Genomic DNA, 14,093 nt, shown 5'->3' on the forward strand with positions numbered 1-14,093 from the left:
CTTTTCCCCTTGTTTCTCTTTCTGTTGTTGATTTCTAGTTTCATGCTGTTGTCATCAGAAAAAAAATGTTTGAAATAATTTCTATCCTCTTAAATTTGTTGAGGCTTATTTTGTGTCCTATTATGTGGGCAATCCTAGAGAATGTTCCATGTGTACTTGAAAGGAATGTATATTCTGCTTTTTTTCCTTTGATGTAATGTCCTGAAAATAGCAAGTAAGTCTAACTATTGTATTGTTTAGTATCTCTGTTGCTTTATTGACTTTCTGTCTAGAAGGAAGATCTATCTATTGATGTGAATGAGGTGGTAAAATTTCTTACTATAGTATTCACATCAGTTTCTCCCTTTATGTGTATTAGTACTTGTTTTATGTGTTTAGGTCCTCCTAAATAGATACGTGTTTATTGCCATTTTAAACCTTGTTTTCCAGTTGATTTTGCATTTATTCTTTGTTCCTTTCTTTTTTGTTTTTCCTTTTGTGGTTTGATGATTTTCTTTTGTACTATGCTTTTGTTCTTTTCGATTTTTTTAATCTATTGTGTGTTATTGATTTATGGTTACCCTGTTTTTGAATTAAGTTTCTTAATTCAGTAGTGTAACATTACAACATTGCAGAAATTATCTTTAGATATGCAGAATTAACCTTGTGAATTTTGTTATAACAATCTCAGTCCTCATAGTTACAGACTTAAGCAAATTTCTCTTTGGATAGTGAAGAATTTCTGTGACGGTTTTAGCAAAGAATATGTTTTGATGAATAACTGATTACATTGAATTATGTAGATTAGCAATTTAAATTACCAACATAGCTCTAATAAGTTAAATCTATGATACTGAATACAGATATGTCAGACCCTCAATTTTGAGGAGCACACTAAACCCAACCATATCTTTTTCTGACTTGTAAAAGAAATGAAACGCATTGGTATTTCACTCTAGTTTGCAAATGAGGATTAAAAACGAGAAGTTAAATGACTAAGAGAGAAGACTTAATTTAAACTCAAATACGCATGCTCAGAATGACTCTCCATTTCTGCCCTTCTTCCTTCCATAGTTAGTTAGCCACTATATTTCTCAGATTTTAAGCAAAATTAGTCTTCTCATCATGGAAACTGTTAACATTCATTAACAAGTAGTTTTACTTTGAAATCTGATCAGCAAACACTGAAGAGTGAGTTGTTGCTATACTCCATGGGAGTCTCGAGGTTGACGTCAAAACACCAATACAGCTGTATAAGCAGTGGGGAGAGTATTTTTAACATCCTTATTAGATCATCTTTTGACCTTTCTTTTTGTTCTTTCTCTTCTTCCATTAAATAGTTTTTAGAAAGAGGCTTTATAATGTTATTTTCTACCAAAGCTGTAGTGATGTTCTTTAAATTATTAGCACCTGTACCATCCTTCTCTTGATTCCCTTCCACTCTTATCTTTCCCTTCTTTTCATGTAGTGTTCTAAGTTCTTCTGATGAAATGGACATTTTTATTTAGTAATAGAGAAATGGTGAAGGGAGAGTTTTTTTTCAGAGTATTTTTTAGAACAGGGTTAGATTTATAGAAAAATTGAAAGCTAGTACAGAGAAGACTATATACCTCATACTTGACCTCAGATTCCCGTTTTATTAACACATTACATTAGACACATTACGTTAGCATTGTACATTTGTTAAAATTAATCAGTTTTAATACATTGCTTGTGCTCAGTAGCATCTGACTTTTTTCGGCCCTCTGAACCATAGCCCCCAGGCTTGTCTGTCCATTGGATTTTTCAGGCAAGAATACTGGAGTGGGTTGCCCTTTCCTCTTCCAGGGAATCTTCCTGACCCAGGGCTTGAACCCACATCTCCAGTCCTGCATTGCAGGCAGTTTCTTTACCTGCTGAGCCATTTAATATATTGTAGTGTTAGTCACTCAGCCATGTTGGACTCTTTGCAACTACATGGACTGTAGCCTGTCAAGCTCCTCTGTCCATGGGATTTCCCAAGCTAGAATACTGGAGTGGGTTGCCATTTCCTTCTCCAGGGGATCTTCCCAACCCAGAGATTGAACCTGGGTCTCCTGCATTGCAGGCAGATTTTTTACTGCCTGATCCAGCTGGGAAGCCACATTTAGTACATTATTATTACCTAAAGTTGAAAGTTTATTTTGATTGCCTTAGCTTTTAACATGTTCCCCCTTTTTTGATCCAGGATCACACCCAAGATACCATATTGCATTTAGTTTTCCTGTCTCCTTGGGCTCCTCTTGACTGTGACAGTTTCTAAGATTGTGACAGTTTCTTAGGCTTACCTTGTTTTTGATGATCTTGATAGTTTTGAGGAATACTGGTCAAGTATTTTGTAATATGCCCCTACATAGGAATTTGTCTGTTGTTTTTGACACAGACTGTGGTTATAGGTTGTTGCAAGGAGGGATCACAGAGATATAGTGCCATTTTCAACACATCATATCAAGGGTATACACCATCAACATAATTTATGACTGTTGACAATGACCTTGATCACCAGGCTGAAGTAGTGTGTCAGGTTTCTCCATTATAGAGTGTTGGAGTGTTCTAGTAAGAATATCCTATTTAGGGGAATTGCTCTGGTAATTACTTGGGCTTTAGGTATTAGAGTAAGTCATTATATTGGTACAATGCTCATTGAAATGTTAAATATTTTTACAAATATGTTCTGAGTTCAAAAATTAAATGCTTTGAATGTTCAATCTTTCAAGTTTTATTTTTTAAAATAAAAGATTTTTCTATGACATTCTTAAGATTTATGTTTAAAGTAACAATTAAGGTTTTAATATTTCATGTAGGAATTTAGAGAAGTAATCAGCTATTTAAATTCTGGACTTTTTCTCCTTATAAAAAAATGAAATTACTTTGAAATGCAATTTAAACATAATAAAGTTCACTCATTTTAAGCGTGTATTTAGATGAGCTTTGACAGGTGTGTATAATTTTTAACACTGTTACTAAGATACTGAACATTTCTGTCACCGTCAAAAGTTCTCTCTTGGATTTTTTCATTTATTCCTCTGAAACTTGATCTGCTTTCTGTCTCAAGAGTTTTGTCTTTACTAGAATTTCATGTAAATGAAGTCAAACAATGTATAACCTTTTTGTGTCTGTCTTCTGTAATTTTTTTTTATTCATTCAAGTTGTTACATATAGTAGTAGTTTGCTTCTTTTTCATGCTTATAGTATTCCATGTGTGAATACTTTTTTTATCCATGTACTTGCTGATGGACATTTGGATCATTCCCAGTTCTGGCTATTTCAGATAATTCTGAACCTTTGCATATGAGTTTTTATGTGGTACACATTTTCATTTCTTTGTGGTGAAATCTCTGAATTAGGATTACTAAGTTGTTTGATAAGTGTATGTTTAACTTTACAAGAAACTGACAAACTCTTTTCCAGACTGACTAGCATTTCACATTCTTATGAGCAAGGTAGGAGAGTTTCACATCTTCCATATTTTTATCAATATTTGGTATTGTCAGTGTTTTTGGTCATTTTTGTAGGTGTAAATGGCCATTTCATTGTATTTTTAATTTATATTTCTCTTAAGATTAATGATGTTGAGGACTTTACATGTGCTTTTTGCCATGTTTTCTTTTGTGATGTGTATCTGTTCAAAATCTTTAAAAAGTTGCTTATCTTGTTATTGAGATATGAGATACGAGCCTGTTATCAAGTATGTTTTAGGTAAAATTTTGTCCTGGTTTGTGTCTTGTCATTTTATTTCCTTAACAGTGTCTTTCAAATAACAAAAAGTTTTTAATTTTGATGAAATTCAGTTTATCAACTCTTTATGTTTTGCCTTGTGGTTCCTATCTGAAAAATCTTGACTTAACCCAAGATCACAATAATTTTCTCCTGATTTTTTCTTGAAGTTTTGTAGTTTAACTCTTATGTTTAGGCTTATGATACTTAACAAGTAAACATTTGTATATGGAGTGAAGTAAGGATTGAAAGGTGTGTGTGTGTTTGTGTGTGTTGGCATATATTCCAGTGCTATTTGTAGAAAGGACTGTTCTCTCCTTATAGAACTGCCTTGGCATCTTTGTTAAAAACTTAAGCACCATCTTCGTCGGGTCTGTTTATACTCTCTGTTATATTCTTTTTGTCAATATGCCTATCCTTATGTCTTGATTGTTTTAACTAGATCTTAAATCTTAAAATAAGATAATATAAGTCTTCCAACTTTGTTGTCTTCCTAAAAATTTGTTTGGCTCTTCTAGGTCCTTTGTATTGTCATATGGAATTTAGAATCTGTAAAGCCAGTTTCTATTTTTAAAAAAGGTGCTGTGATTTGGGGTAAGAGTGCTGAACCTAGTTAAGATTGGGGAGAAACAGTATATTAACAGTACGAGTTTTCTGATTCATGAACATTCTCACTCTCCATTTATTGAAGTCTTTAATTTCTCTCAAAAGATTCTACAGTTTTCAGTGTACAAGTTTTGCACATAGTTTAGCTTCATCTCTATATATTTCATGTATTTTGAGCTTAAGTGGTATTTAAAAGTTGATTTTTGATTTGTCACTAGTAATTATAAATAGAGTTGCTTTTAGTATCAATTCAGTTCAGTTGCTCAGTCACGTCTGACTCTTTGTGACCCCATGGACTGCAGCACGCCAGGCTTCCCTGTCCATCACCAGCTCCCTGAGCTTACTCAGACTCATGTGCATCGGGTCAGTGATGCCTTCCAACCATCCATCCTCTGTCGTCCCCTTCTCCTCCTGCCTTCAATCTTTCCCAGCATCAGGGTCTTTTCCAAGAGTCAGTTGTTCGCATCAGGTGGCCAGAGTGTTGGAGTTTCAGCTTCAGCATCAGTCCTTCCAATGAATATTCAAGACTGATTTCCTGTAGGATAGACTGGTTGGATCTCCTTGCAGTCCAAGAGTCTTCTCCAGCACCACAGTTCAAAAGCATCGATTCTTCAGTGCTCAGCTTTCTTTATAGTTCAACTCTCACATTCATACCTGACTACTGCAAAAACCATAGCTTTGAATAAACAGACCTTTTGTTGGCAAAATAATGTCTCTGCTTTTTAATATGCTGTCTAGGTTGGTCATAACTTTTCTTCCAAGGTGCAAGTGTCTTTTAATTTTATGGCTGCACTTACCATCTGCAGTGATTTTGGAGCCCCCAAAAATAAAGTCTGTCACTGTTTTCACTGTTTCCCCATCTATTTGCCATGAAGTGATGGGACCAGATGTCATGATCTTAGTTTTGTGAATGTTGAGTTTTAAGCCAACTTTTTCACTTTCCTCTTTGACTTCCATCAACAGGCTTTTTAGTATTTTGATCTGTATACTATTTTCTTGCTAGACTTAGTTGTACTAGTTTTTAAAAATAAATTCCTTTAGAGTTTTATGTCAGTGGTCATCTTTCATTAAAGAAAATTGAACTTCTTTCTTTTCAGTCTGTGAGCCTTTTATATATTTATTTTTATTGTGTTACTGCTTTGACTAATCAGAGTAGAAATTGTGAGAGTAGACATGTAGACATCCTTTGCCATGTTTTTTTATCTTAGGGAGAAGGCATTCAGTCTGTCTAGTATGAAATTGTGTGTTTGTTTTTTATAGATGTCCATTATCAGTTTAGGTATCTTAGTTTGCAAAAAATTTTTTATCATTGATGAGCATTGGATTTTGTAAAGTGTAGTTTCTATGTTTATTGAGATGATCACATGGTTATTTATTTATTTTTTACTCTGGTGAATTGCACTGAATTTTGGATGTTGGGTGGACCTTGCATTCCTGCGATTTCATCATTCTGTATTATTTGTATTTTTGTATGGTTTGCTAACATTTTTTAAATTTATTTTTTAATTGAAGGATAATTGCTTTACAGAATTTTGTTGTTTTCTGTCAAACCTCAACATGAATCAGCCATAGGTATACATATCTCCCCTCCCTTTTGAACCTTCCTCCCATCTCCCTCTCCTTCCCACCCCTCTAGGTTGGTACAGAACTCCTGTTTGAGTTTTCTGAGACATAACAACAAATTCCTGTTGGCTATCTGTTTTGCATATGGCAGTGTAAGTTTCCATGTTATTCTCTCCATACGTCTCACCTTCTCCTCCCCTCTCCCCATGTCCACAAGTCTGTTCTCTATGTCTTGTTTCTCCATGGTGCCCTGAAAGTAAATTCTTCAATACCATTTTTCTAGTTTCTGTATATATGCATTAGTATATGATCTTTCTCATTCTGACTTACTTCAATCTGTATAATAGGCTCTAGGTTCATCCACCTCATTAGAACTGACTCAAATGTATTCCTTTTTATGGTGGAGTAATATTCCATTATGTATATGTACCATATACATATCCTTTATCCATTCATCTGTCAGTGAACATCTAGATTGCTTTCATGTTTTAGCTATTGTTAATAGTACTGCAGTGAACAGTGGGATACATGTGTCCTTTTCAGTTTTTGTTTCCTCGGGATATATGCTTGGAGTGGAATTGCTGGGTCATATGATGGTTTTATTCCTAGTTTTTTAAGGAATCTCCATACCGTCTTCCAAAGTGGCTGTATCAATTTACATTCCCACCAACAGTGCAAGAGTTCCCTTTTTTCCATACCCTCTCCAGCATTTATTGTTTGTAGACTTTTGGTGATGACCTTTCTGACTGATATGAGGTGATATCTCATTGTAGTTTTGATTTGCATTTCTCTAATAATGAGTGCTGTCGAGCATCTTTTCATGTGTTTGTTAGCCATTTGCTAACATTTTGGTGAAGATTATTACATCTGTGTTCATAAAGGATACTGATTTTTCATTTTCTTGTAATGTTATTGCCTTGTTTTGATGTCAGGGTAATGTTGGGCTTAGAAAATGAATTGGGAATTATCTGTTTTCAGAAAGAGTGGGTGTAGGATTTTACCTCTTTATTTATGTGGGTGTGATAATTCACCAGTGAGGTCATCTAAGCCTAAAATATTCTTTGTGGGAATATTTTAAACCAACAGTTGAAGTCACTACCTTAGAGTGCTTACTGTTCTGACTTCTAGCATCATAGACTAACTATTCAATAACCTCTTTATTTTGGAATAAATTTAGATTTAAGGAAAAGTTTTGGATAGTATAGAGAGTTCCCATATACCTCATACCTAGCTAGTTTTCCTCATTGTTAACATCTGTGATACATTTGCCAGAACAAAGAAACTGATGTTGATATTAACTAAACTAACTACAGACTTTATTTGGATCTCACCAGATTTTCCATTAATGGTCTCAGACTGTTCCAGGATACCACATTGCATTTAGTTTTCTTGTTTCCCCAGTCTCTTCTGGTTTGTGACAGTTCCTCAGGTTTGCCTTGTTTTCATGACCTTAACATCCTTGAGAAGTGCTGGCTGGGTATGTTTTAGAATACTTTTCAGCCTGGGTGTGCTGCTGCTGTGTCCCATTAGGGTTATGCATTTGTGGAAAGAATACCCAGAGGCCAAGTCCTCTTTTCACTTCATCTTATAAGGGTATGTGATGTCTACATGACATTCATATAGCATCACTGATGGGATTGATCTGGACCACTTGGCTAAGATAGTGTTTGCCAGGTTTCTCCACTCTATAAAGTTACTCTTTTCTCTTTCCATATACTATTTTGAAGCAAGTCACTTGTCTCAGTCCACACTTGAGAGAGAAGTATCTATAGCTTTGATTTGGAATTCTTCTGTAAGGAAAATTGACTTTAATCCAGTACCACAGGGTTCACTCTATTTTTCCTTACTGTCTGACAATGAGAAACCTGGCTCTGACCATCCATTATCCATTTACTTATTTGTTCAACTCCAGTTTACATGAAAAACTATTTCAGAACTGTTAGTCCATATACCCACAAGAAAGAAATGTTCCATCTAGAGTACAGTGTTTCCAGTCAAAACATTGTTTTCCAAAGTTAGTTAGGTCAGCTCTTCCTGCCCCATCCTTTCGGTGCAGGTATGTCATAATTTGTAATGCAGTTAGACTCATTTGTCACAGTCCACATTTCATCTTGGAATCATCCAACGGTCTGATTGATGGTTTTTGTTGTTGCATGGTCAGCATTAAGTGAGGTTCATTCTTCCTAATGTGCAGTTCTGTGGGTTTTGACAGAAGAGTTGAGTCATGTATCCACCACCCTAGTATTACACAGAACAGATCCTGTACTCTTTAAGTGTTCCCTTGCGTGTCCCCTTTGTAGTCAGCCACTCTCCCCTCCCCTAATCCATAGTAACTGTTAATCTGTTTTTTTGTCTTACCTATTTTTAATTTTTGCATTTTCCAGAGTTTCATGTGAATGGAATGGTATTAAAATCTTTAGATTTTTCATCTAACTTCTTGAATAGTTCTTGGTTTCCTCCCTGTAGCTCAGACGGTAAAGAATCTGCCTGCGATGTGGGAGACCTTGGTTCGATCCCTGGGTTGGGAAGATCCCTTGGAGAAGGGAATGGCAACCCACTCCAGTATTCTTGCCTGGAGAATTCCATGGACAGAGGAGCCTGGTGGGCTACACTCCCATGGGATTGCAGACAGTTAGACACAACTGAATGACTAATACTCTAATTCTTGAACATAGAACATTAAGATTTAGCCATAGTTTTGTGAATTAATAGTTCATTCTTTTAAAATTATTAAACAGTCTACGGCCATACCACCCTGAACGCGCCCGATCTCGTCTAAAATTATTAAACAGTATTCCATTGTATGGATGAATCATAGTTTATTTAATCTTTCCCCCATGAAGGTTATCCTGATTACTTCTACTTTTCAGCAATTATGAGTAAAGCTGCTATAAATATCCATGGACAGGTTTTTTAATGAACATAAATTTTCACATCATCTAGGTAAACACACCTAAGAGTGTGATCTCTGGGTTATATGGTTGTATGGTAAATCATATCACTACTTCACTATTAAGTACTTAGAAACAATAAATTTAATAAATCTGTCATTTAATATTGCCCACAGAGAGTATTAAGATCAGTCTCTAGAAAGTCTGTAAAATCTACTCATTTATCCAGCCTTTGGTTCTTCTTTATTTTTTAGAAGTTACATTTGCCAAAGTGTGCTTTCTTAGAAGATGATTCTTTATAGATCACTAATTGTGGTTCTGAGGTTCTGTAAATTTGTCCATAAATTCACAGAACTCTGGTCTATAATTTATGTGAATGAACTGATTACTGGGTATTAACTTGTAATTAGATATATCCAAATGTTTTGCAGAATGTGTTTTATGAAACAAAGAGTATGTTTTTTATTCTTTACTAATGTATTGATCCCAGAAATTATGTTTGTATAAATTGTCAAATTGGGTTGCTATTTCAGAAAATGAAGTGAAAGTCGCTTAGTCATGTCCAACTCTTTGCAACCCCATGGACTGTACAGTCCATGGAATTCTCCAGGCCAGAATACTGGAGTGGGTAGCCTTTCCCTTCTCCAGGGAATCTTCTCAACTCAGGGATCAGACTCAGGTCTCCTTCATTACAGGCAGATTCTTTACCAGCTGAGCCACAAGGGAAGCTCACAGAAAAGGAAATTAGAGGGTAATGAGTCGTCTTAGTGTGGCAATGTATTTGTTAGGGAGCAGTGTTGGGGGAAAATTAGTTGCAGCAAAATTACACAGGTTCTAGGGATTAGATTGAATGAGTGGGTCTCTTGTCCCTCCCTGCTTCTAGTGTAAGTGGCAGGGATGCTAGTTAATAAGAGTGCCAGACATCACAGTGCCTGGGGCATATTTAGAGACCAGGGCAGGTTTACAATAATCAAACACAAATAGACAAAGTAGCATGAAGAAATTTCGGTCCTTCCAGCCTTGTTCACAAACTTAATTAGGCTTATTGGGTCAGAAAATATTTTTCCTCCCATTTTTATTTGTTCCTCTTTCACCCTGCCACCCCCACCCCCGACCTCCTGTTCCAGATTACCTTTGAAGGGGATCACACTATCAACAAAAAGAGAGGTTTTTTGTTTAATCCTAACTTACTTGGTTTATTTAGCTTTCAGGAAAGGAGCAGTGGCAAAAGAAAATTTTAAGATATACGAGGACCTCCATTTTTGATGGAGACACTATATGTTCTTCTAAAAATCATATGTTATTCAGGAAATTCTGAAGAAAATTAATTTTTTTGTGGCTCTAAAATTGGATCTTTTACAAGTATTTTTATTTTATGGGAGCTGCTTGGCCTACCCCCTTCACATATTGCCAACTACATCTTAGCTTTTTTTTTTTTTTAATCATTTATGTAATTTTACAGTGTAATATTTCAGAGCTGTATGTGGATGCTATTCTTTGCATTTCCATGAGCAGCACAGTATTGAGCTTCAGTTGATGATGGTGGATGATTGGGGGTGGAGAAGAGGTGGAGTTTCTTCATACCATCCCTCTTGTGGTCAATAAAATCATCCGACAAATGCCTTCCCAAGGATGTCGAGTATATATAAAGGAGAAGCCTAGGAATGCCAAGGGAGTGGTGTTTCACTGAGGATTCCATTCTCTTCTGCTCCATGGAAACGAGCCTTTTGAGCTTTCGCCTGTCTGCTGATGTGTCCGGTGATCCAGGTAATCTATTGCAGTCTTTGTTTTCTCCGCAGTGTGTGAAATGTAGCAAAATGGTAGAAAACTAGCTTTAGTGAAAGGGATGTACTTATAACAGGAATAAAATTAGAAAGGAAAAGGACATATTACATTGTTCATTACTCTTTAAATAGCCTTGAAGGTTTTTTCATGTTTTAAAAAGACTAATTTGATCTAAAGGAAGAAAATTCCTCATTTTAAAAACCTGTACTTTAATTGCTTAGCTTGAGAACAAAGGTTTTAGCATCCAGCATTGCAGGGATATTTTTATTCAGAAGGAGAGGAAGCAGCATCCTTCTGTTACCTTTTTAGAACTGAATTGACAAAACTCTTCTTGAATCTTAGCTAAGGACTCTGATTTATTATTCTGTAAACTATGATTTAATTATCTGAAGCTTCAGGTTGGTTGTTTCCCTTTGATACCTAAGAGATCTTGGAAGGAGTATGAGGGGAGGCAGGGATTAAATCTATAGTGGGGGAGGGGAGTGTTTTTACAGAGTAATCTTCATGATTGTTTTTCCGTTTGAAGCTAAATTGAAATATACAGTCATTTGGAAACGGTGATATCCATGACACCAAACGCTCTTATCTGTTTGAATGATTTTATCCTTTGTTCAGTTTGTGGTATTTTTTGCTTTTGTCAGCTAAAATGTTGGTTAAATAAATATGAAGAAGCAGCCAGATTACATGTGATGGCATTGGAATTGCAATTCTGATTTTTTTTTTTTTTTTTTTGCATTCATTTCTGTGAATACATGAGCATGGGCATGCATGTGAAAAGCAAAAGTGCTATAAAATGCTGCAGGCATTTTTGTTTTCTCCTGAAGGTGTTTTTCATGGTGGAAGTTGTTTTGTTGTAAACAGAAAGACCCAATTTATGATACTAAGACGTGTTTAGTACTACAGACATCTCTATTTAGAAAAGAAAGACCAAAAACATTTTTAAGCATAGTCTGAAGCTTTCAGTTAATTTGATTATCTTCCTCATAGTGGTATGAGTTATCATACTATTTGCCACATTTTGAAAGTTGCTTGATTCCTCAGAATACTGACAAATTAATAAATGCTTATTGAGTGTTTGCATAATTTTCAGTACTTTAAATGTAAACATGATTTATAGTATAGTAGAGGGTATAAAAAAACCTATGCATATGATGTACTATTTTTGTGTGTGTGTCTGTATGTGCTGGAACACACCTATTGGTTATATACTTATATGGGCTTTCTGGGTGGCGCTAGTGGTAAAGAACCCACCTGCCCATGAAGGAGACACAAGAGATGCAGGTTCCATCCCTGGGTAAGGAAGGTCTCCTGGAGGAGGGCACGGCAACCTGCTCCAGTATTCTTGCCTGGAAAATCCTGAGGACAGAGGAGCCTGGCAGACTAGAGTTCATAGGGTCGCAAAGAGTTGGACACAACTGAGGCAACTTAGCACATGTATATATATATACTGACACGTGGGTATTTTACATAAGCTATTACATTTAAGGTCTTCCCAGGTGGCTCAGTGGTAAAGAACCCGCCTGCCAATGCAGGAGACGCAGGAGACTTGTTTTCCATCCCTAGGTAAGGAAGGTCCCCTGGAGGAGGAAATGGCAACCTACTCCAGTATTCTTGCCTGGAAAATCTTAATGGTCAAAGGAGCCTGACAGGCTACAGTCCGTGGAGTCACAGAAGAGTCTAACATCGTTGAGCAACTGAGCACTCATGAGCACCTACTGCATTTAATCCTAAAACAACCTTGTCACAAAAGTAGCACTATCCCTCTCTTCATGGATGAGGGAATTTATATTTTCAGAGGTTAAGTAATTCATCATAAGTAACAAATAATAAAGTGATGAAGCCCAGGTCAAGCTCAAAAACTCTTTCCATGGTTTTCATGTGAGTGGATTAAAACATTATATCACAAATACTTGACATCATGAAGGGTGATGCCAGTAGAGTGAACAGGAGATAGGGATCCTAATCTCTATCAGGAATTGAGTAATTGGATAAAAAATTCAGCATCATATTTGTAAAGAGTGAAGGTTGGACTAGGTCACTTGGTTCAGTTCTAACATTATATGATTGTATTCCATGTAAGAGATTTTCATATGTGAACCAGAGATCCTTACATCATAGAATTTATATTCTTGCAATTTAGGGGTGAGGTGGGTGATAGATCAACAAATAAATGCTTTAAAAAAATGAGTACTGTGTTCCAAAGTACATGAGAGCACGAGATTAAGACATTCTCCATTGAGGAAACTCATCTATTGGATAGCTGTGGGGTGGCTTTTGTTACAGGTATGTATTAATTTCTGCATTTTAATTCATTTGGTGCTTACCCTCAATTCTTCTACGTTACCATCTGCATTCCTGAGTTCTCTCTTTATTTATTTTTAATTGGATGGACTTTTGCTTTAATTAGTGTTTCTCCCCCGCTCCCAAGAAGAGCTGATAGGTGCTTTATTGCCTTATTTCTCTTAAGATTTATTTCTATTTCCAGTATGTATAATAACTTTTAAAGGAAGCTTAGACATTGTATACTTTCTCTTCTCACAATGGAGTCATAGCTTCTAGCATAGGGAGTCTTATTGTGGAGAAATCTTGAGGCTAATAACTTAATCTTTCCCATTTACACATAACTTAATTTTTTTTGTCTAGGTGCTCATGTAGCTCTTTATTTAAAAATCTTAAATTTTCATAACTGCCGCCAGAACATAGCAGAGAACTCTGTGACTTGAAGAACTTGGCTGTGAGCCACACAACCTTCTGAATACTAACAGAAAAAGAAGAGTAGGTAACAGGAAAATGGGATAGTTAATAACAGCTAACATTTACTGTGCATGTAACATACGCCAGTAATTGCTGCAACAAAAGAAGCTAGGTCACAGAAAGATTAAGGAACTTGGTTAAGAGTAGATAGTAAGCAGAGAAGCTGAGTTGCAAACCCAGTTGCAGTATATGTGTTAGGGTTGTTTATTTTAGTTTATGTCTGTTTTTATAGTGTGCATTGTATCCTTTCATCTTCAGATTAAAATTATTCTGTATTTTTCAGAATTTTAAAAAATGTATTTTTGAATATTCTTTTTATACCTGTAAAGCATAGTAGTTAAGAACAAGGCTCTAGAACAGTCAGGTCTGGGTTTGCAACTGTGATCCCTAAGTTTAGGGAGATCTGTTTCCTGTTCAGGTCTACTAAAGACTTTCTTGGTGTGGATCAAGAATTTAATAGATATGGCAAGTATGTTTTGTAGTTAGTGGTTTAAGGTTATACTCATGTACTCTTTCATAGAGAAGGTGGATATTTGTCCCCTCTTATTTTTGCTTTTAGTGTTGAGGAAGCCTAGTGCAGTAAAAGTGCTTTTCTTTTCCATCTTTTCCTGGAGTTTAATGCGTGTTTATTGAAGGAATGAGAGGTTTCTGAGAACTTTGCCATGAAGAAACATGTTTAGGTGGAAACAGATTTTTCTTTAGATGAAACTCTGGCAAATTGCTGTCTTGGCAAATAGATATTAATGAAATTCTCAACCAGTCTTTGAGATTAGGGGACAC

The 14,093-nt window shown here is 35.8% G+C and overlaps 1 protein-coding gene across 3 annotated transcripts in view; it reads left to right on the forward strand.

Moving 5' to 3' along the window:
• The window catches only part of ARHGEF12 (Rho guanine nucleotide exchange factor 12), a 151,611-nt gene that overhangs the window by 30,024 nt on the left and 107,494 nt on the right, over positions 1 to 14,093 (forward strand). The gene's annotated exons all lie outside the window — the stretch shown is intronic.

This window comes from Dama dama, chromosome 1 (assembly GCF_033118175.1).
Source record: "Dama dama isolate Ldn47 chromosome 1, ASM3311817v1, whole genome shotgun sequence".
Lineage (NCBI taxonomy): Eukaryota > Metazoa > Chordata > Mammalia > Artiodactyla > Cervidae > Dama > Dama dama.